Source organism: Ceratotherium simum, chromosome 26, assembly GCF_057802395.1.
Source record: "Ceratotherium simum simum isolate JZ-2026a chromosome 26, ASM5780239v1, whole genome shotgun sequence".
NCBI classification, from domain to species: domain Eukaryota; kingdom Metazoa; phylum Chordata; class Mammalia; order Perissodactyla; family Rhinocerotidae; genus Ceratotherium; species Ceratotherium simum.
Window position 1 is genome coordinate 35,736,680 of NC_141925.1, and position 24,843 is coordinate 35,761,522.

The following is a 24,843-nucleotide window of genomic DNA, read 5'->3' on the forward strand; positions in this document are numbered from 1 at the left end:
CCTGTGACACACCTCGGCCCTCTCCTCGGGACGAGGCAGGGACTCCTGCCGGGTCACCATGCAAGGGGCTTCTGTGTGGCTACAAAACCCCAAAGCCCTGCCGGTCCACCTGTCCCATCCTGCAAGCCCCCTGTGCACGTGTGTGCGTGTGCATGTGCGTGCGTGTGCTGTGATCAGGCGAGACCAGAACTGTTCTTATCTGCTTCTATTCTGCAAGAAGGAAGTGGTCAGCTTGCCCACGTCACCCCAGCCCACTGAGCCGGCTGGTCTCTGAGGCTGCCTCTGACACAGCCAGGTCAGAGCGTGCACACACATGCACACACACAAACCCATGCACATACACATGCACACACGTGCACAGACAAACACACAAAAACACATCCCATAAAGGACTTAGTCTCATACACCCAGGAAGTGCTCTTTTAAACTAACACTGCTGGAAAGCTGGGAAGCCACAGGGAACCCAAGAGCGCCAGTCTCCTGTCACCATCACCATTCCCCCGGCTGACCCCAGGGCTTTCTTTCTGAGCCCTCTGCCGAGTCCCCTCGATGCAGCCCCATCTGTCCCCATCTGCAGCATCCCTTCCTACAACCATTCCCAAGGAAACCAGACAAAGCCAGGGGAAGGGGGGCAGGCGAGCGGGGCCGAGGGCACAGCCTTACCGGGAGAAGACAGACCTGCCCTCCCAGAAGGAAGCCTGCTCATCTGCAGCCTGCAGGGGGCTGGGGCTGCAGGAGGCGAGGCCGGGCCAGCCGCAGTGTGAGGCCGCTCACCCGGTGCCTGCTGCTTCCGCCAGGCTGCTCCCGCCGGCTCCAGAGCCGGCCAGCGACTGGCAGACAGAGAGCAGGCAGGGGCAGTGGGGAAGGGGGGCAGGCGAGCAGGTGGGGATGTGGGGTTAGGAGGAGCAGGTCGGGTGATGGAGGCAGGCAGGAGGAGGCAGGTGGGGGAGGGGGCAGGCAGGTGGAGGAGGGGGCAGAAGCCAGCCCCAGCCTGCCCTGTCCCACACACTCCCTTAAGAATGGCAGACCCCACGGCTGTGGCATCACCACACAACCATGGCGCCATACCCGAAAGAAGAAAACTGGAAAACCAGTCCAAAGTGACGTTCCATCCCCAAGCTTTCCCTCCCTCTCGGATTGGGCTGCAGGGGAGGCTGCGCCTCAGAGCCATCTTCCAAAAGTCCTGGCCTCCTGGGACAGTGGCAGAGCCCCAGAAGGTGGCCCTTTCCTCTTAGATTCCCAGAGGCCCCAGACGAGGCCCGAGAGACCGGGGCCAGTGTCCCCTGGGGCTGCAGCCCCACACGGGAGCTCCCAGCCAAGTGGCCCCCACTCCTCCAGTTGGGGCCCCACACCCCCTGGCAGATGACCTCTCCCAGCACCCAGGGCCGGGGTCTCTGACCCCACTGTCTAAAGCAGTGGTTCTCAGCCCTGCCTGCACTCAGAACCGCCCTGGGAGTTGGTCTGGCCCCCAGGTCTCCTTATGGGGTCTCGGGGCCGCCCCGCGAGTGTTGGAGGGCCAGGGCGGAGGAGTGCCAGCTCGAAGGGCTGGCAGGGGCCAAGCAGCAACAGCTCACATCCATAGCCACTGGAGCGCCAGCGCCAGCCCGGCCGGCATGGCCAGGGTGCAGAGTGATCCCCTGCGTCCAGCAGACAGGATCCCGCCCAGCCTGCTGGAGGCACAGCCACGTGGACCCGCACACACACACAGACACCCGTGCAAGGACGGCCACCGAACCCCACATGACCCTCCGTGGGGACTATTCGTTTGCAGGACGAAGACATTGCGGGGGAAAAGCAGGGGGGCCAAGTGTGTCCCCAGTGGTGGGGCGGAAAGGCAGACCGGAGAGTAATGCATAAGGCTGTTCACACGCTTAAAACAGCACGGAGAACACCAATGTCTACTGTTCATGGTTTGTATACATGCACACGTGAAGCTATTTTTAAAAACGGATAGAAAAGGCATATAGCAAATTCAAGAAATGACTGTCTTCCAGGTGGGGAGGGAATGAGTGTGGGCAGGTATATAATATCATGCACTATATCTAATAGAATATATGTAATACCATGTCCTACATATAATAGGACGTATTTTATATAACATTTTACTCATTTTTTAAAAACTCTAAACAAATATGATAAAAAAATTTTATGTCAACTCTGGGAGGTAGGTACCCAGGTGTCAGTTACATTATTCTTTATACTTTATTTTTAAAGTGTTTCTTAAAGTAAAAATCATAAGCATTTTGCAGCCGTGTCACTTGCGTGCGACTTTCAGGCTTCCCTGTGGTGGGTGGGAGACCTGAGTCTGGACGAACCCCCAGCATCTCGTCCCCAGCGAGTTGCTCTGAGGTGAGGTGGCTTGTGGCTTCCAGAGAGCTTATAAGGACAGTCACAGGCCCCCTCCTGACATCTGATTTCAGCATCGCCATCACGAGATCAGTCCGTCCCAGCACAGCCCCAAACCAGGCAGATCTGCCAAACTCCGAACAGAACCTCTCACTTGGCTTCCAGGCGGGGGATGACAGGAGGTGGGGCACGTGGGCAGAAGCACTCACAAAATGCACCCCAGAACCCTCAAAGGCACCGCGTGTCCCGGTGGCCTGCATGGCGGGTGTTTTCCAGGAGCTCAGCCCCCGGTCGCAGTAAACCTGCGGCTTCACTGCGGAGCAGGAGACCAGGAGTCTGCAGCTCGGGGGCGGGCCACCTCTGGGGGCCACCGGTGCAGTCTTTGCCAAGAGCAAGGCCATGCCAGCGGCCCCTCCACCACGAATGGGGGATTCCATCAACATGAAGGAAATTTGGCAATAAACACATCATGAAGAATCCACCGTTCCACAGCAAAGTAGTTCTAATGAAAGAAAACGGCGGGAGGGTCAATGCCTTTTACAGCACAGTGACTTTAGATGGAAAGCTACTCATCTTAAAGAAAAGTGCCAAACCTTGCCACTGAGTGAAGGAGACACGCTCCAAAGCTGGGGAGCCAGAATATGTCCACTTCTCGTGTGGCACTTCCCCTGTGGGGTGGGCGAGACACGCCCATCACTGGGCATTCTCCTGCTTTGGTGTGACTGCGTTCAGTCGCCAGAGGTTCTGGTCTGAGGGACGCCCAGGAATCTGCATTTTGTAAAAGCTCCCCAGAAGGCTCTGGAACACAGCAACCAGATATAGGAACAGCTTCCAGGGCACTCCCCCTCCCCCAAAGCCCTAACTGTCTACAGAATCCCATAGGGAGAGAAAATGGACACCCACAGAGTGCTCAGAAAACTTAGTCGAGCCCTACCATTTTAATTTGAGTCTTGAATTTCTAATTCTCTTCTCTAGATAAATGTTAGTCAATTCCTAGAAAGGTGGCGATACGGGGCTCCCCTCTTCCCCATTATATATCTGCTCTCTGCTGAAAAACAGAAACACACCCAGCAGAGGAATGAAATGAGGGGTCTGGGTAACCGAAACCCAGAGAGGCTGCTGAGCTCCCCCTCCAACACACACGGAGTGTTCCCATCCCGGGACACACATGGATACCTGCATTTTCCCACCTGAGGATACACACAGGACCCACCTTGCCACTCAACATTTGCTAATACCCAGGGAGGCCCCCAGACTCAGAAGCAAATAACCACTTTCCAACATTTTAAGAGGATAATAAACTAGGAGAGATCCTGAAACAATCCTTGCTGCCTCTTAAAGAAATCACAGTTGAATCCACAGGCTCTGACTCGGGATGCTCAGGGTCCTGATCCCCCATCTGATCCCGAACTGTCTATCTCTGACATGGGAATTGGGGGAAGGGCTCTTAACCTGCAGAAGGTGTAACTTGACAGAGACAGTGAGAGAGCGTCAATGTCCATTCACATGGACCATTTAAAGAAAGGAGCTCTGAGCTTCCCTTCCCTGGCAGCTGGCTCTAGCTAGCTTCCTTCCCTGCCTAGAATTGAACCTGCAAGCATATGCAGCTCTGCAGGGCAGGAGTCCATGGTTTCTTATCCCCTTTATCAGACACTGGGTGAGGCAGCCATCTGGGCAGGAGAGGAAGCGGTGGGGGGATGACACACTGGGCCACACGGCTCTTTTATATGCATCCCTCTTTTCCCTTCCACAAAAAGTTGTACAGACGTCCCTTCCACTGGTAGAGAAGAAAGGACTCTGTGGATAAATTAATTTTGAAAACAGCTGGTACTGTCATCAGAGCTCCCATGGTGGGCTCTCTGCTGGCTCCAGAACAGCACTGGAAAGAAAAACACAGCTCTTTTCCTGAACGTCACTAAGTTCAGGACAATAAAGTCACCTGTAGGTTTTACCTCTGATCCTATTGGCTCTTCTCTCTCTGAACTCTGAAAGTTTGAAACGATACATACAATTTGGAAAAAGCTGCTTACACCCACTCCCGGGGCTGGAGGACGTCTCAGAGATGTGATTATGATAGGGCACTGATGGGACAATGAAATGTTCCTAAGTTAGGGAATTTTACTAAAATTGGGGGAAATGAGACTACTTTTAAGTTGTTTTAATTGTTACTCATTAAGTAACAATTGGGGATAGGCTGCTACAATAAACTCGGCAGTAGCTTCTGGGAAACATGGAGGTCAGACTTGCCTTAAACAAGTCTTTCTGAACCATAATGCCCTTTTCTAAGTTAGCAAGAGACATAGATGGAGCTGTAAGTCAATCAGGCAATCCTTGGAGTAAATTTGAAATTTTTTGTATTTGAAATGTACAAAAAAAGACCGACATAAGGATAATTTGGCAAGCACCTATCTACTACATAGCCAGCCTTATTCTGGGCATTTTCCATCTAATTCCACTTCCTTCTCACTATGAACTCTACAAAGGGACCACAGTGAGATGGGAATATGTTAGCCTAGCTTTTTAGGACCAATCCTACCACTGGAGAAAAAATTTCTAGAGAAAATGTATAATGAACGCCCCCTCCCCGAATAGGAACAGGACAAGGATGCCACTGATGGTGGCGGTGACCACTTCTATTCAACACTGTACGGGAGGTCCTGGCCAGTACAGTACAGCAAGAAAATAAAATGAAAGGGATAAGGATTGAAATTTGCAGATAACGTGATTGTGTATATAGAAAATGCAAAAGACTCCATGGACAAATTATTAGAATTAACAAACGAATTTGGCAAGGTGACTAGATATGGTGAATATGCAAACTTCAATATTTTAAATACTAGAAACAAAGAAAAAAGGACATGTAAAAAAAGTGATACCACTTATAATAGTGTCAAGAAACATAAAACAACTAAGGAATAAACCTACTAAAAGATGTGCAAGACCACTACACTGAAAATTATAAAACACTATTGACAGAAATTAAAGAAGACCTAATCAATAGAAGGATATACCAAGTTGATGGATTGTAAAGATGTCAGTTTTCCCCCAACTGATGTATAAGTTCAAGGCCATGTAATCCCAATTACAGCTTCAGCAGGTGTGTGTGTGTGTGTGTGTGTGTGTGTGCGCGCGTGCGCGCAAACTGATAAAATGTATATGGCAATGCAAAGGGCTAAGGTAATCTTGAAGATCAACAACAAAGCTGGAGGACGCTATCAGATAACAGCCTTATTACACGCTACGGTAATTAAGAGAGTGTGGCATTCGTATAAGGACAGACAAATAGACCAACGAAACAGAAATGAGAGTCACATATCCAGAAAGGGTGGTCTTTTCAATAAATGATACCAGGTCAACTGGATCTCCACATGGAAAAAAAACGAATCATGACCCTACCTCACACCATCCACAAAAATTAACTCCAGGTGGACTGTAGATGTAGATGTGAAAGGAAAAACAATAGAGCGTTAAGAAGAAAGCACAGGAAAATATCTTCATGACCTCGGGTACACAAAGATTTCTTAAACTGGGGAAAAGTGCTAATCATAAAGGGAAAAGTGATCACGGACGCCTGCGAGTGCACTGGAGTGCTTACAGCCAATGACACACTCAGCTCTTTAAGCATGAGGCTCACGTCAGTCAGAGAACCAGAAAGGTTCTGGAGGGACCCGAAAAGAACCTCTCGTTTCTTGCAGATACAGTGCCAATCTCTCTAAAAATCAGATATAAAATGTAGTTGTGTGGTTTGTAGGATGACAGTGTAAACTGAATTCACAGCCTCCCCAAGTCCCTCGTGTGAAAGTTAAGGCATTGATTGGGAAGAAGGGGGACCCCAAGACTTGGAACAGAGACATCTTGGTGGGCTCAAACGAAGCTTAGAAGCTCGAACCCCTGATTCAACCTGAGCCTGTTGGAGGAGGTCCTCGAGAGGACGTGACTACCAGTTGACCCGCGAGCTGGACCCGGGCAATCACAGGCTCCTCACCCCCTCCCCTGTCCTTGGAATCTTCACTTTGCCCACCATTCCCACAGTGGGAGCTGCTCCAAGAACATGGCCTTGAGAGAGTAAGGTGTGGTTGAGACCATCTGGACAGGGTTCATGACTGAGCCCAGGTAAGGCCTCTACACAAACTTTAAGATTCTGGCGGGTGGGTGCAGAGATCTGCTCATCTTGCAGCCGCCCAAGACAAGCCTTGTAAGTGAGTTCCCTTGCTTATTCTGCCTTTTTCTTCAGTCTCTCCTTGCCCGTGTGAGTACCGGGCCAGTCTGTGAACCAATAGTCTTACTTGCTAGGAGAAGCAGCCTGTTTCCTGTGTCTGAAAAGACCAGGCTTTCCTTGCTTAAAGAACCTACAATAGGGGCCGGCCCCGTGGCTTAGCGGTTAAGTGCGTGCACTCTGCTACTGGTGGCCCAGGTTCGGATCCCAGGTGCGCACCGACGCACCGCTTCTCCAGCCATGCTGAGGCCGTGTCCCACATACAGCAACTAGAAGGATGTGCAACTATGACATACAACTATCTACTGGGGCTTTGAGGGAACAAAAAAAAAAAAAAGGAGGAGGATTGGCAATAGATGTTAGCTCAGAGCCGGTCTTCCTCAGCAAAAAGAGGAGGATTAGCATGGATGTTAGCTCAGGGCTGATCTTCCTCACCAAAAATATAAATAAATAAATAGACTGATTTAATTAAAAAAAAAAGAACCTACAATAACCTCGCCTGGGCAGCCGCAAGAGGATGGCTGCTCCCCTGAACACCCACCCCTACCCTTATTACCACATCTTGGTGAGCTACTGAGCCCAGGTGCCAAGTTTTAGAGGAGAGCAGAAGGAGAGAAAGCTCCGCAGCAAGTCTGGGCTGCAGGCAAGCTGCTGTGACCCTGGAGACCCGGCAACACTGGGACAGTCTATGGCAGACAGGTCTGCAGCACGGGGCCTCTGGGCCAGCCTCAGGGTTTTGGAGCACGCTTCCTTCCTTCCTTTTGAGAAACAACTCCTGACCTGCTATTGGGTCCTGGTGGAAACTGAAGGTCTCATGAAAGGAGATTAAGGACCACGCAACCCGAGTTCCCATCACCAACGGGTGTGGTTTCTGCTTTCCTAACTGGACCTGACTGACAGTAATTGAATTAAGAACTTCTCTTCAAAAGAATGTAAAGGCATGCTGCAGAGTGGGAGGAGGTATTTGTAGATATATCAGAAGAAGGACTCATATCCAAAATCAATGTGAAAAATGCAGACAACACAATAGAAAAGTAAACAAGAGCTCTGAACAGACACTTCAAAAAAAGAATATCCCAAACGGCCTTCAAACATGGAAATGTGATTAACCTCATTAATCATCAGATATGCAAACTAAAACCACAAAACAATACCACTACACAACTATGAGAATAGCTAAAATGAAAAGACAGACAACACCAAGTGTGAGTGAGAAAGCAGAACAATTAGAACTCTTACACACTGCTGGTGGGAGTGTAAATGGGTACAAGCACTTTGGAAAAACTGTTAGGCAGTATGTCCTACAGCTGAACAGATGCAGACCCCAGGACCATCAATTCCTCTCCTAGGCGGGTGCTCAGTAAAAATGCGTGCATCGCTGCGAGACATGCACAAGCATGTTCATAGTAGTGTTACGCCCAATGGGCCCGAACTAGAGACAACCCAAGTGCCTATCAGCAATAGAATGACAAATTGTGGTGTATTTATATAATGGAATACTATACACCAACAATAATGGAGGGACTCGTCTATAAGCAACAAAATAGCTAAGCCTTAAAAATATGATAGTAAGCAAAAAAAAGGCCAGACACAAAAAGGTACATATTATATGATTCCACTTACAGGAAGTTCAAGCATAGGTGAAACTGAGCTATGGTGCTGGAAATTAGGCTAGTTGGGTCAGTGGCTAATGATTAGGAGGGGATATGAGGGAGCCTGCTGGAGTCCTGCTAATGTCCTATTTCTTGATCTGGGTGCTTGTTGAAAATGCATTGAGTTGCACACTCATAATCTGTGTACTCTTTGTAACTATATTTCAGTGAAAAGTTTCCTTTTCAGAAAAGGACATCAGATGTTAAGATTATCACACACAGATTATAAAACTATGCTTACCCTGTTTAAAGAAATAAAACCCACCCAAATATTGGTAGAGAAAAGAAACTTATAAACAATAATGCCAGATTTGAAAAATAACAAGTTAGAACTTCTAGAAATGAAAAATACAGTAACAGAAACTACAATTTCAATGCAGCCTATCAGATACAACAGAAAAGAGAATTAGTGAACTAAAATACAAGTCAAAAGAAATTATCCAGAATGTGGTGCAAGGATCCAAAAAAAGAAGAAAAAAGAATATATGAAGGAGGTTAAGAGACACAGAAGATAGAGTGAGAAGGTGTCCCACGTGTCTAAAGACAGCTCTAGGAGGAGAAGAATAAGAATGGGGCAAAGGCAACACTTGAAAAGTAAACAGCTGAGAATTTTCCAGAACTGATTGAAGAAACCACTTCACAGATTTGTGATGTCCAATAGAAGAAAGAAGACATCACAAGAAACCTGTGGACTAATATCCCTTATGAATACAGACGCAAAAATCTCCAACAAGATATTAGCAAACAGGTAAAAAGGATTATACTCAGAACCAGTGGGATTTATCCAGGAATGCAAGGTTGATTCAACATACAAAAACCAACGACTGTAATACACTATACTGATAAAAATAAAAGACCAAAATGACACGATCATGTACTAAATGCTACTGGATTATACACTTTAAAATTAATTTCATGTTATGTGAGTTTTATTTCCATTTAAAAAATCAGGCTTTAAACACCCTAATGTGAAAGGCAGCACTATAAAGCTTTCAACACAGAGCACAGGGGAACATCTCAATGACCTGGGAGGCAGGCAACAACTTCTTACACAAGACCAAAACCAAGACAGAATCAAAAGCGTTAACCATAAAGAAAAGAATTGACAAAGTCAACTATATTAACAATTTTATTCATCAAAAGGCACTATAAGGAGAGTTTAAAAAATCAACCCACAGATTAGGAGGAGATATTTGCAATATATATTACTGATAAAAGACTAGAATCTAGAATAAAGAACTCCCACAAATCAATAAGAAAAAGACCAAATAACAGAAAATTATGCAAAAGAATAAACCAGGCAGTGACACTGCTGGTATGATTGTAAATTAGAAAACTGTTTGGCCCCATCAGGTAAAGCAGAGATACGCAAACTCGGTGTCCAGCCATTTCCCTCCGGGTGTCCACCCCAGAGGAACTTGTACACATGCACCAGGATGTGTGTACAAGGATGGTCTTAGCAGCATGGTGCACGGTAGCCTGATCCCAGACCCATTTGTAGGGTGGATCGACGGTAGTCTATCCATACAGTGGAATACCATCCAAAGACAACGCATGAAATAAAGCCCAAGTAACACGTGGATGATTCCCACAAACGTTGAAAGATAACAAGACACGAAAGAAACATAAATCCATTCCCATAATGCTCAAAAACAGGCAAAAGGACACTATTGTGTAGGAATAAATACATAAGTGATAACACTATGAAGAAAATGGAGAAAATCCTCCTTCCGAAATCAGGACGGCAGTCACTTCTGAGGGGGAAGGGACGGGTTGCGCTTAGGGCGACCCTGGGTGCTGACAACGTTCCGTTCCTCGCCCCGAGCAGGAAAGCTAGTTGGATGCACACAAGTCAGGGCAGCGGCGCTCATGTCACAATTACGTACTGACCTGAGCACTGCTGTGTGCTTACGCCCGCTCCTGCATACAGCCCCTTCACAGGTACAGCTCCACACCCCACCGAGCCTCACTACACACTGCCTCGCGTTCCTAGGGCGGACAGGACACAGCTTTGCTAGTGGACGGCCCTGCAGAGTACAGAGGACACGCAGAGAGCCAGGAGCCGAGAGGACCCGGAACACGGGGCAGATGCTGCTGAGGGCTCTGCTTCCCAGAAGCGGACAGAGGCTGCTGTCACCCGAGTTCCGACCAGCACATGGAACTGTCTACACCAGCCTGGTCTACACCAGCTGTTCTCAAAGTCAGATGCTGCCAGGAGCGGTAGAGTCTTACTCCCTCCTGGTCGCAGGCTCTCCGTGGCAGGCGTACGCCGCCAGTGCCCACTGCCCACTGCTGGCCCTGCAGCTTGCACTTCCCCACCGGCCAGCTCCCAGCACAGCTCCTTCTCTCCCATCCAAGGAGCCGCCAAATGCTTCCTTCTCACAAGTGATGGAGGGAGTCAATTCTCAGGCAAAGTGCAAATGTCCTGAGCTCCCCAAGCCTTCTGTCCACGTACCCACAGGAGACCCATGAACACTTCCAGGGGCAAAACGCCCCCTCGTACTCCATCTGTAACATCTGGTTTCTTACCTGGGTCCTGGGTACACAAACAGGTCATGTATTAGTCTGTATTGACTTCACGTGTGCTTGAAGCATTTCCAAGTACAGACCAGAAAAGCAATAAGAGACAGGGAGAGAATGAGAAATAAAAACGATTCACAAACATTTTAAGAACTGCTCAACCTCACAGATACTAAAGCCAACACAAACTAAAACAACGAGGTATGTTTTTCCCATCATATTATATTTTTAAATGATGAAATCATACGATAGTGAGGATAAGGAGAGACGGACATTCTCAGAAACTGCTGGTGGGACTATCAACTGGCACTGATCCGCCTCACATTTTAAAAATAGCTACAGAGATACTGCCAACTCCATCAATGTTAGATATGGACATGTCTGTACCTAAAAACGTCCCCATCCTTCCACAAAGGAATCCCACTTTTAAGTTGCTATCCTACAGAAATAATCAGAAGGGAGTCAAACATTTCTGTACTAAGATGTTTATATAAGCACTATCTACAAATAGAGAAGAACAGGAAACATTCTAAAAACCCAATAGGAACACGGTAGGTACACCCAGTCACTGGCATTAAAAATGATGTTCACAATATGAGGAAATAAGTATACTCAGTAAAAAAAGAAAAAAAAAAGAGGATAGACAACTATGTACATACACATAGGCTGATTTAACTTATGTACGACAATAAATGCATATACTAAGAAAAGACTGGAACGAAAGGCACCAAAATGTTAAAAGCAATTCTCTCTAGAAGGTAACTTCACAGGTGATTTTTACTCTCTTCTTTATACTTCCCCTTAATTTCCAAATTTTCAACAATGGATATGTCTTATTTTTTAAAGTGGGGAGAAATTACATTTTAAAGTACTGAAGAGCATTATTTCCATGGTAAAACTTGGACCTTCTCATATTAATTAGGGTCTTAATCAGAGAAGAACATCCCCTCCTTTCTAGAAGCCACTAATAACCTAATTAAGATAATGGGTAACTGAGTAGATAAAATGCTTAAGCCATTTGTTAGTCACAGATGGAAATAGAGCCCTCCAGAACTGTGCCAAAGAAAGAGCAGTATGGCATAAACACGAATTTTCTTTAGCTGAAACTGAAGGCCATATCTGATTCCCCTGAGACGTCTCTAAATCCTGTCTTAGAGAGGATCATGGTAAATACGGTAACAGCTGACATACACGGCGCTCGCTTCTCACAAGCGTTAACAACCTAGAAGGGACGGTCTTCATCTCTAACACCACATTCATTCCTTGGATCCAGTTGGAGAACCAGCTCTTCTGTCCCAGAGCTTAGCAATCTCTATCTTTTATTAAGCGTCTTGGCGCTTCACGTGACGGGAGCCTGTCTGGCCCCTCCAGCACCGGCCACTCCGCTCCTGCTGCGTCTGCATCCTCATGCCGCTTCAAGTGCAGTCCAAGTGCCATTGTTCTGAAATGAGCTCCCCATGGCTGTTTCAGATTGGAAGAGAGTTGAGGAAATTGCTTTGAAAGTCAAGCAAGAAGACAAAGAAAAGAAACTAGGAGAGAAAAGATCAGAAAAACATATACCAGTCCAGGAGATCAGAATCTGAATAATAGAAGAGCCAGAAGAAACCATCAAAGGAATAATATAATTCTTCTGAAGGACTGAAGAACATGAGTTTTTCGATTAAAATGGCCCATCAAAAGTCTAACACAATAGAGGTAGAAAATGCATAAAGGGTCAAAGTATGTAAATAGATACATTTTAATGACCTTAATAAAATGATAATTATGGAAGATACAAATAAATATGATAATGGATACAACCATAATTTTTTTAAAAAAAATAAAAGTGTAACATGAAGGATGAAAACACACTCCCACCAAGGCACATATTGTGAATTTTCAGAACAAATCTAGGGGAGGAGGCAGTGTAAAGCAATCATATGTGCTTCCAGAGTCAGAAGAAAGAGATTAAGTGCAAAGGATCAAGAATCAGAATGTGCTGAGCCAGCCCTGAAGGCCTAGTGGTTAAAGTTCGGTGCACTTCACTTTGGCAGCCCAGGTTTGGTTCCCGGGCACAGAACCACACTAACTACTCGTCTGTCAGTAGCTATGCTGTGGTGGTGGCTCACACAGAAGAACCAGAAGGACCCACAACTAGAATATACAACTTGTAATGGGGCTTTGGGAAGGAAAAAAAAAAGAGAGAGGAAGATTGCCAACAGATGTTAGCTCAGGGGGAATCTTTTCCAGCAAAAAAGAACACACAAAAAAACAAAACAAAATAATAATTCAATACATCATGGCCATTTGAAAAGTAAACTATTAAAAAAAAAAATCAGAACGTGCTGCACCTTCTCACAGGGGCACTGGACGTTAGAAGAAATGGACCAATGCCTTCAAAATTCGAGGAAAGAAAATTACTTTCATTCTAAAACTGTAAGCAGCTAAACTATTAATCAAGCATTAAGGTAGAATGAAGATCTTTGCAGACATACAGTGTTTTAAACCATTTTAACTCTCACATACACTTTCTCAGGAAGCCACTGGAGGAGATACTCCACCAAAATGAGGGCATCACCTAGAACAGGAAGAAGGGAGTGAGGATGAGACACGGTCTCCTCAGGAGAGACACCAAGGGAACAATGGGCCCGAGTGGGCTCTGAGAGCTGCCAGCCCTGACTGAAGCAGCAGAAGGCCGCAGAACGCTGAAACGGAGCACTATCTGAGCACCTTGAAAAGAGGAGATAACTGGCAGAGAGTTGGGGAATATTGAATTAGTGAAAAATACCAAGAAAAAGAGTGAGCAAACAATAATGACAATAATTAATTTCAAAGAAACTAAAAGTCAGACAAGGGGCCGGCCCGGTGGTGCAAGCGGTTAAGTGCGCTTGCTCCACTGTGGCAGCCCGGGGTTTGCCGGTTCGGATCCCAGGCACGCACCGACACACCGCTTGTCAAGCCGTGCTGTGGCGGCGTCCCATATAAAAGTGGAGGAAGATGGGCATGGATGTTAGCCCAGGGCCAGTCTTCCTCAGCAAAAAAAAAAAAAAGAGGAGGATTGGCAGATGTTAGCTCAGGGCCGATCTTCCTCACACACACACAAAAATAAACAAAAAAATAAAAGTCAGACAAGAAGGAAAAGTAATCTTTGTATTTATCAGTCTTCGGTTGTGAAAAGCTACACCTGGTCTAATGTCAACCCTGATTACTTATCTAACCAGAATTCTCACTGTACCGAGAATACAGGGCAAGAGGGGCTGGCTGTTTTGAGTGAGGGATGGTGAAAAGAGCCACATTCTCATCTTCATGGCAGGACATCACTAGATAACGCCCAGAATTTTAAAAACCAAGTAGTAGTAGGATAAATCCGTTATTTTAAGACATAGAATTAAGTGTCAAAATAGAAATAGTTCACAGTTGGGAGTGGTTCCCTCTGGGGAGTGCAAAATTGGGAAGAGGGGCAGCCGAGGGCAGGGAACTGCTGTTTGTAGTTTGTTTTGTTTTGTTTTGTTTTGAATTAGCAATGAGAAAGTGTTGCTTTAACTGTGCACATACATAACTTTGGTGAAAATAAGTAAAAGTTTTTAAATGTACATACTTTTCAACCTACTAAACAAATGAATGAATGAATGAATGCACACTTATGGTATATATTTCATCAATTCCTAGACACACTTTTTTTACATTTTAACATCTTTGAAACTGCAAAGCATCTTATATTCACACGGAATGTCAGCCAGGCAGCAGCTGTGATAAGAACTTGGTTGTTATTCCTGGGAGGGCAAGATTCTGCAATATTTCAGTCATTTATGGACCATTTGAAGAATGAATATGAGTTCTGGTTGTTGTGGGCAAACTTGCAGAATTTCATACCAATGGCTTGGAAGAAAATCCCAGAGATAACAGTGGAGCCCTCTTTTAAGAACTGCTGCATCACCAGTATTCTTGAGGGCACAGAAAATGCTATTGTGTGGAAGTGTGCACACTGGCAGTGCTGAGTCGAAAAAAAGAATTAGACTTTGAATTTATTTCACTCATATTTATCTTTTCTCGTATGCACAAAACTAATACAGATTAAAATCCATGTTTAAATAAATCTTTGGATTTATTAGAGCTCTTTACATAAGTACAAAACTAAGACTCCTAAGCAATAATAAAGCATTGTGTCCTAGTTTAACTTGCAGTATTTTTTATTGTAGTGGGAAGTAGGTACTGGTGAACTTATAATTGACAACATCTTTTATTTAGAGAAATACAGTATATACAGGAATATGTACTGTAAAATTGTTCTTATGATCCTGAAATATACATATTTGGCATATTGTGCTCTATCCACACCATGGAATATTCCCTCATCTCTAAAATGAATGAATTAGAACAGAACTATAACAGATGATGTGCGGAGATTTCCAAAATGAGTTTGGTACGAAAACATACAGAAAACTAATATGTGATCCCATTTTTAAAAAAACAAACTTGACAAAAAGCATGTGTATGTATACGTTTAGGTAGATTGCACAACAGTATCCAAGCACAGAAAAACTACAGAAGGTCACTGTGGTAGGCAGACGTCTAAGATGACCCCCATGATCTCTGCCCCCTGGGATCACTCTGTGATTATGTTCATGGGCAGAAGACACTTTGTAGATATAATTAAGGTTACTGATCAGTTGATCTTAAGATACAGAGATTATCCAGTGGGCCCAACCTCATCACATGAATGCCATCACAGCAGAGAGTCTTCTCCAGCTGGTCACAGAAGAGAAGAAGTCAGAGAGACTTGAAGGGTGAGAAGGGTTTGACCCAGGGGGGTTCTCCACAGGGTAAGTAAGGAGCTGAGAGTGGCCCCTGGTCAACAGCTAGCAAGAAAAAGAAAGAAAGGAAGAAAGACAAAAGATGGAGACTTCAGTCCTACAACCCGGAGGAACTGAATTCTGCCAACCACTCTTGAGCTTGAAAGAGGCCCCCACACTCCAGAAAGGACCACAGCCCAGCCAACACACACCTTGATCGCAGTCAAGTGAGACCTGAGCAGAGCGTCCAGCTACCTGGTGCCCAGACTCCTGACTCATGGAAACTGTGAGATAATGAAAGGGTGTTGTTTTCAGCCACTCAATTTGTGTCATTTGTTACACAGCAAAGAAAACAAGTACAGATTTAGTACAAGGAAGTGAGGTGCTGCTGTAACAAACACAATGTAGAAGGTGCTTTGGGATCAGGCAGTGGGTGGAATTGGAGGAATTTTGAGGAGCATGATAGAAGAGTCTAGACTGCCTCGAACAGTCTTTTAATAGAAATGTGGGCATTTCTAATGTGGACATAACACCGTGAGGAGCAACCTCCTAACATGCCTTAGAGAAAGCCGAGACCACGGGAACAGCGTGCTGGCAGAAACGCAGACTTGGAGAAAGCGGCAGTGAAGGCTCAGGAGGAAGTAGGGGACGTTTATCGGAAACTGGAGAAGGAGAGTCCTTGCCATGTGGGGCAGGACGCTCCCTGAAAAGTGCCCTGCAGCCTGTGGAAGCAGAGCTTGTGAGTGACGAACCTGAACCTGCAGCCAAGGAGGTTTCCAAGCAGAGTACTGAAGGTGCTACCTGTTGTCTTCCAGCTGCTTACAATGACAGGCAGGAGGAGAGAGAGAAATTGGAGGAAGAACTGATAAACAAAAAGGAACTCAGGCTGGATGATTTTGAAAATTCTCAGCATCTCTAGATGACAAAAGATGCCAAACGTCAGAAACGGCTGCCAAAAGTGTGGTAAAGAAAAGGCTGCATGTGTCCTGTTCAACCCTTTCCTGAAAACTCGGAAAGATGGAAAGATTCAAGTGCTCGGCCACATAGAGGACCTTCTCAAGAGATTAAGGGTGTTCCTCAAAGGTTTTCTTAATCAAACCAGAGGCCCTCGAGAAGTTTAAGAGCATCCTTCACCATCTCAGCAGAAGCGAGAAAAGAGAAGGGTTATCTCAGAAACGTCTGCGGATGTGGCTTTGTTTAATGGAGTGGAATCCCCTGAAATCTACAGCCCAAAGGTTCTTGAGAAAATCATATCAGCAGACACCGTGCCAGCTGAGACTGAGGGGACAGAGAACAAGATGAAAGGAGGCTCCTGCCAGGAGAGGGGCTGATGAAACCACTCAACCGCAGCCACGTGCTACCTTTCATGAAAAGCAAGGGTGGCTCAAAGCCAGAGGGCGGCCAAGAGATTATTCCCAGGCCCTGAAACAACCAAGGAACTCCAGCTGCAGTTTGCCTGGCTGGATTTCAAAACTGCCTTGGACCAGTGACTCCTTCTTACTGTCCATTTCCCCCTTTAACCCAGAATGCCTATGACTGTGACCTACGCCTGTCCCACCATTGTAGGCTGGGAACTGGGCAGATTCCTTGCCCCAGCTCTGCAGGTCCACAGGTGGAGAGAGTTGTGGCCCTCCACCTGTGGGGCTGTACTTACTATACCCAGGCGCCTCCTCCACACCTGATTTAGATTATTTAGATGAGGAGATTTGGGATTTGAACTGATATCTACAATGGGATGACACTATGGGGGAACTGGAGACGGGTGATGTAGATGTGGATCACTGGGGGCCAGAGAGCGGACTGTGGTAGCCAGGATTCTAAGATGACCCCCAAGGACCTCACCCTTGTGTAATCACCTCCCCTGAGTGTTGGTGGGACCTGTGAATGTGTGAGCCGTCACTGTGATTATGGCAAAAGAGGTGTGTGATACGGCAAAAGAGGTTTTTGCAGATGTAATTTATTTCACTAATCAGTTCGCTTAGGTTCATCCAAAGGGAGATTATCCAGGTGGGCCTAACCTAAACACAGGAGCATTTTAATTTTATTTATTTATTATTTTTTTCCCCCAAAGCCCCAGTAGATAGTTTTACATCATAGCTGCACATCCTTCTAGTTGCTGTATGTGGGACGCGGCCTCAGCATGGCTGGAGAAGCGGTGCGTCGGTGCGCGCCCGGGATCCGAACCCGGGCCGCCAGCAGCGGAGCGTGCGCACTTAACCGCTAAGCCATGGCGCCGCCCCACACAGGAGCCTTTTAAAAGGAGAGAGGAAGTCAAAGATTCAAAGTACAAAGGAGAGCTGTGTGACACTGCTGGCCTGAAGGTGCAGGGGGCCACGCGGAAAGGAGGGGAGAGCAGACCCCAGAGGACAGCCAGCAGGAGACGGGAACCTAAGTCCTCTAACCACAAGGAACTGAATTCTGCCAACAGTAAGGAGCGGGGAACTGGATTCTTCCCCAGGGCCTCCTGACAGGAACTTGGCCTGGCTGACATCTTGGTTTCAACCTGTGATACCCTGAGACTCCAGCCACAACACACCGGACTTCTGACCTGCAGAACTGTGAGCCAATAAATGGATGCTGTTCAAGCTGCTGGATCTGTGATAGCCTGTTACATAGCAATAGAAAAGTCACACAGGCAGGTATTAGGTTGTTACATAGCAATAGAAAACTCACACAGGCAGGTATTAGGTTGTTACATAGCAATAGAAAACTCACACAGGCAGGTATTAGGTTGTTACATAGCAATAGAAAACTCACACAGGCAGGTATTAGGTTGTTACATAGCAATAGAAAACTCACACAGGCAGGTATTAGGTTGTTACATAGCAATAGAAAACTCACACGGGCAGGTATTAGCCTGTTACATAGCAATAGAAAACTCACACAGGCAGGTATTAGGTTGTTACATAGCAATAGAAAACTCACACAGGCAGCTATTAGCCTGTTACATAGCAATAGAAAACTCACACAGGCAGGTATTAGGTTGTTACATAGCAATAGAAAACTCACACAGGCAGCTATTAGCCTGTTACATAGCAATAGAAAACTCACACAGGCAGCTATTAGCCTGTTACATAGCAATAGAAAACTCACACAGGCAGCTATTAGCCTGTTACATAGCAATAGAAAACTCACACAGGCAGGTATTAGGTTGTTACATAGCAATAGAAAACTCACACAGGCAGGTATTAGCCTGTTACATAGCAATAGAAAACTCACACAGGCAGGTATTAGCCTGTTACATAGCAATAGAAAACTCACACAGGCAGGTATTAGCCTGTTACATAGCAATAGAAAACTCACACAGGCAGGTATTAGCCTGTTACATAGCAATAGAAAACTCACACGGGCAGGTATTAGGTTGTTACATAGCAATAGAAAACTCACACAGGCAGCTATTAGGTTGTTACATAGCAATAGAAAACTCACACAGGCAGGTATTAGCCTGTTACATAGCAATAGAAAACTCACACAGGCAGGTATTAGCCTGTTACATAGCAATAGAAAACTCACACAGGCAGCTATTAGGTTGTTACATAGCAATAGAAAACTCACACAGGCAGGTATTAGCCTGTTACATAGCAATAGAAAACTCACACAGGCAGGTATTAGGTTGTTACATAGCAATAGAAAACTCACACAGGCAGGTATTAGCCTGTTACATAGCAATAGAAAACTCACACAGGCAGGTATTAGCCTGTTACATAGCAATAGAAAACTCACACAGGCAGGTATTAGGTTGTTACATAGCAATAGAAAACTCACACAGGCAGGTATTAGCCTGTTACATAGCAATAGAAAACTCACACAGGCAGGTATTAGCCTGTTACATAGCAATAGAAAACTCACACAGGCAGGTATTAGCCTGTTACATAGCAATAGAAAACTCACACAGGCAGGTATTAGCCTGTTACATAGCAATAGAAAACTCACACAGGCAGGTATTAGGTTGTTACATAGCAATAGAAAACTCACACAGGCAGGTATTAGCCTGTTACATAGCAATAGAAAACTCACACAGGCAGGTATTAGCCTGTTACATAGCAATAGAAAACTCACACAGGCAGGTATTAGCCTGTTACATAGCAATAGAAAACTCACACAGGCAGGTATTAGCCTGTTACATAGCAATAGAAAACTCACACAGGCAGGTATTAGCCTGTTACATAGCAATAGAAAACTCACACAGGCAGGTATTAGGTTGTTACATAGCAATAGAAAACTCACACAGGCAGCTATTAGCCTGTTACATAGCAATAGAAAACTCACACAGGCAGGTATTAGCCTGTTACATAGCAATAGAAAACTCACACAGGCAGGTATTAGGTTGTTACATAGCAATAGAAAACTCACACAGGCAGGTATTAGGTTGTTACATAGCAATAGAAAACTCACACAGGCAGGTATTAGCCTGTTACATAGCAATAGAAAACTCACACAGGCAGGTATTAGCCTGTTACATAGCAATAGAAAACTCACACAGGCAGGTATTAGCCTGTTACATAGCAATAGAAAACTCACACAGGCAGGTATTAGCCTGTTACATAGCAATAGAAAACTCACACAGGCAGGTATTAGCCTGTTACATAGCAATAGAAAACTCACACAGGCAGCTATTAGGTTGTTACATAGCAATAGAAAACTCACACAGGCAGGTATTAGGTTGTTACATAGCAATAGAAAACTCACACAGGCAGCTATTAGCCTGTTACATAGCAATAGAAAACTCACACAGGCAGGTATTAGGTTGTTACATAGCAATAGAAAACTCACACAGGCAGGTATTAACCTGTTACATAGCAATAGAAAACTCACACAGGCAGCTATTAGGTTGTTACATAGCAATAGAAAACTCACACAGGCAGGTATTAGCCTGTTACATAGCAATAGAAAACTCACACAGGCAGCTATTAGGTTGTTACATAGCAATAGAAAACTCACACAGGCAGGTATTAGCCTGTTACATAGCAATAGAAAACTCACACAGGCAGCTATTAGGTTGTTACATAGCAATAGAAAACTCACACAGGCAGGTATTAGGTTGTTACATAGCAATAGAAAACTCACACAGGCAGGTATTAGCCTGTTACATAGCAATAGAAAACTCACACGGGCAGGTATTAGGTTGTTACATAGCAATAGAAAACTCACACAGGCAGGTATTAGGTTGTTAACACGATATCAGGAGGACTCAGAACGGGGCAGGCACCCATGTGGGAGAGAGCAGAATTCCACGATAAAAAACAAGTTTATATCATACAAACTCACGTATGTAAAATTAAATATAAGTGTGTTAGCATTAAGAGAGGTGTTGGTTCCCTAAAATACAATGGCCTAAGGACTAATCAGTTGACTCTGGATGAGGACAACATCACCACTGAAAACAACTAAAGCTGGAGAGGGTGGGGCACAAACAACAGAGAGAGAAATCATTAGGCCAAAATCAGAGACTAAGTAAGAGCCCAGAGGTAGGAGTGTACTGAGCCACTTTTTTCCTGAAAACATTTGCCAGCTCCAGAGAGAGAATGGTGGTGTTGACAGAAATCAAAGCCTGGGCTCCCCCACCTTGGAGAGTGTAAAGGAGACCCTCCCGTACTAAGATGAATGCCCAGAAGAGAAAGTGAGCCAGACATAACCCCCCACCCCACCGCAGGGGGCTGTGGGAACAGTTGCCTGGCACTAATCAAAATGGGGGGAGGGGAGAAAAAAAAGCTATAACCAAATTTATGTGACCTGGCAGTGCAAGAAACCTCAAGCTGTAGTTTCAGCATAAAGGCCCTGACTTTTTCGAGGGCAGTTAGCAGAAGCACACAGTTAAAGGGAAGCGAGCAGCCCACAAGGACACATGGCACCCGAAGAGCCAGCAGGGACAGACGGGCAAAGTCTCCACACTGGGATGACCAGACACAGATCATACAACACCGACACATGCACCCCAAATTGGACGAGAATGATAACGGCAATGTTATTTGTAACAGCCCAAGACGTGAAACAACCAGAATACCCATCAACAGTAGAAAGGATACAGTGGTACATCCCGCAGTGTGATATGATCCAGCAGTGAACATAACCAATGGCCACAAGCCACACGAGCGAATCTCACAAATAGTCTAAGAGACAGAAGACACAAAAGAACACACACCATTCGAGCTAGTTCACATCAAGTCCAATTTCAGGCAAAACTAAGCTATATTGTTTAGGAATGCACACACACAAAGTACAAAGCAAAGCACTATCATTACGAAGTCAGGCCGTGGGCTCATCTCTAGCAGGAAGAGGCAGGGATGACTGAAGAGGGGCGCGTGGAAGGCTTATGAACTGCTCTCCGTGATCCATTTCTTCGCCCAGTGGAGACGACTCAGGTGTTTGCTTTATAACCTTGTTAAACTGTTCATATGTGTTTTCACACTTTTCTGTAAAAGGGAAATGGTTTATGGTGGTCTAACGGGAGCTGGGATCTCAGTGACCTTTTTTCTCTATATTCTTACATGTGGTTCAAAGTCTCTAAGATGAACATATTTATAGAACCAAGAGAGAGGGTGACAAAGATATTCTCATTGTGTGGGTGGGCAGACCTCGTCCAGCTGCCCAGTGCAGTGGATTCTTGCCACGGCATCCCAGCACGCTCTGGCGTTCAGCCCTGCCTTGAGCCCACATCCATGAGTACAGGCCTCTCCCTCAACTCTCCTTGTCAGCCAAACTTTGTGAAAAAGCTTTCTATGCTCATGCTTCCTACTCTCTTTTCTCCTGCTCGCCCTTCTGTATGACTATGAAAGATTTCAGGCATACAAAAAGGTATGAAGAACAAAATAATAAGCATGAATGTACTCACTACCCAGCCTGAAGAAATAAAGAAGAAAATTATAGTTATGGATGAGCATTCTCTCTCCTACCCAGAAATAACAGCTATGCTGATTTGTGGGCATAATTTCCATGTTTGTATTTACATTTTTATCATATATTAAGTATGGCTAAGACATTATATACACACATATTAAGTATCTCTGAAAAAGACAGTTTCATTTTGCAAGTTTTTAAAACTTTGATAAAATGGTACCACAGGGTATGTATCCTTATCCAGCTTGCTGTTTTTACTCAGCATCATGTTAGTGGAATACATTCATTTGCTATGTGTATCTCTAGTTCATTCCTTTTCATTGCTGTATGGCCTTCCACTGTAATGTATTGAAATGTACCCATTTTTCCCGTTGATCGATTAGGAAGTCAGTCTCCAAGATGGCCCCTAATAACCCCAGCCTCCTAGTATTCAAGCCCTCTTGTAGTCTCCTCCCGCAGTGAATAAAGCCTGTTTAAAAATAAGGACATCGAGGAAATGGTGGTGTGTGACTTCCAAGGTTAGGTTATGAAAGACATTGTGGCTTGTGCCTTGGGGTGCAGTGCTCTCAGATCACGTGCTCTGGGTTAAGCCAGCCACCACGTTGTGAGGATACTCAGTCAGCCCTAAGGAGGGGTCCACATGGAGAGGAGCTGAGGCCTCCTGCCAACAGCATCAACTAGCCAGGCAACGCTTCCAATGTTAAATCATCCTGGCATTCCAGGGATTCATCACACTTTCAATCATGTTTTTTATATACATTTCTGTCTGTAGTTTGGTTTTCATATCCATATTCATAAGTGAATTTGGCTGATAATTTTTCTGTATCATACTTTTCTCTGGTTCTGATGTGAAGGTTATATTAGTTACATAAAATATTTCTTCTTTTTCTGTTCTCTGGAATAGTCTGATGTATAATATCAGAACAATCTTATCCTTGAATATTAGAAAGAATTGGCCTGTACAACATTCTGGTCTTATGTACGCGTTTTGGTTTTGTTTGGGTGGGTACATTTTCAAACTACTCATGCAATTTCCTTCAAGGTTATAAGTCTATTTGGGTTTTCTATTTTTCTTGAGTGAGTTTTGGTAGGTTATCTTTTTCTAGGACATTTTCCAGTTCATCTAAGTTTTCAAATTTACTGGCATAAAGCCATCCATAAGATCCTTTTCTAAAAATCTCTACTGTATTGGTAGCTATATTCCCTTTTAAATTCCTAAGATTGTTTATGTTTACCATCTTTATTTTTCCTCATCAATCTTGACAGTTTTGACTATTTTGTCAGCCTTTTCAAAGGACCTACTTTTCACTTTATTGATCCTCTCCACTGCACGTTTGTCTTCTATTTTTTTATTTTCTGCTCTATGTTATTTCCTTTCTTCTCTCATTGGATTTACTGTATTCCTTTCTTACCCTAATTACGTAGGCAGGTAGCTCATCAATTTTCAGTCTTTATTATTTTCTAGTATAAGCATTTAAAGCTGTGACCCTCCTTCTAACACATTAGCTGCATCCCACAAGTTGCATTTTCATTCCTGTTCAGTTCTGATTCGCATTAGCGTATCTTTTTTGATCCCTGAGTTATTCGGAAGTGTCTGAACTTCTACATATATGAGTGCTGTGCAAGAGACTGTTATCATTGCCTTTCAATATCCACTCTTCCTAAAAGCACAATAGTGGGGAATGATGAGTGATGAGGGAATGCACCCAGCTAATAAAAGCTACATTTTCCAGTCTCCCTTGCAGGTAGGCATGGCCACGTGACTAAGTTCCAGTCAGTGACAGATCAGGAATGTCACTGTTGGGACTTCTAGGAAACCTCCATGGAAGGAGGACACAGTCCGCAGGGACACCCTTGCCCTTCCCCCTCTTCCTTCCTTTTGGCAGTGGCCCCACAATCATCCTGCACCCTCGGGTGACCTTGAGGATGGAAGGCATGAACTAGAATGGTGGGGCTGAAAGCGGAAGCAGCCTAGGTCCCTGGTGGCCAGGACAGACACCCTACAAGCCCTGAACTTACCACCTCTGTAACATGAAAGAAAATACACCTGCATTGTGTGCAGCTCGTTATCTGGCCAAACACAGTTCCTAAGTGATAAAAAGACATTTTGAAGATATGACTTTGATGTTGGTTTTTTAATCATAAACTATTTCAATCATAGGAAAGCATTTATAACTTAGACTAAGGATAAAATGAACACCATCTCACCCACCACCCACCCTGGAAAGAGCAGGACATTTCCTGTCTGTCTTCTCCCGCTGCACCTCCCTGCCGCCTCCCCACCTCTCACCCCACCAAAGGGAACCAGTACTCTGGACTCTGTGTTTAACATGCCCTTGTTTTTCATGTATAGTTATACCGCACATTCTTGTTATACCGCACATTCTTGTAACCCTAGGTTATACTGCCCTACTTTGCTTGTTTTTAAGCCTTATATAAATTGTATCACACTGTGCATTCTGCAATTTTCTTTTTCTCTCAATGTTTTGAGATACGGCTA

The 24,843-nt window shown here is 45.0% G+C and overlaps 1 protein-coding gene across 1 annotated transcript in view; it reads right to left on the minus strand.

Annotated features, from left to right (window-relative positions):
* Positions 1-24,843, minus strand: part of RADIL (Rap associating with DIL domain) — a 73,372-nt gene that overhangs the window by 29,819 nt on the left and 18,710 nt on the right. The gene's annotated exons all lie outside the window — the stretch shown is intronic.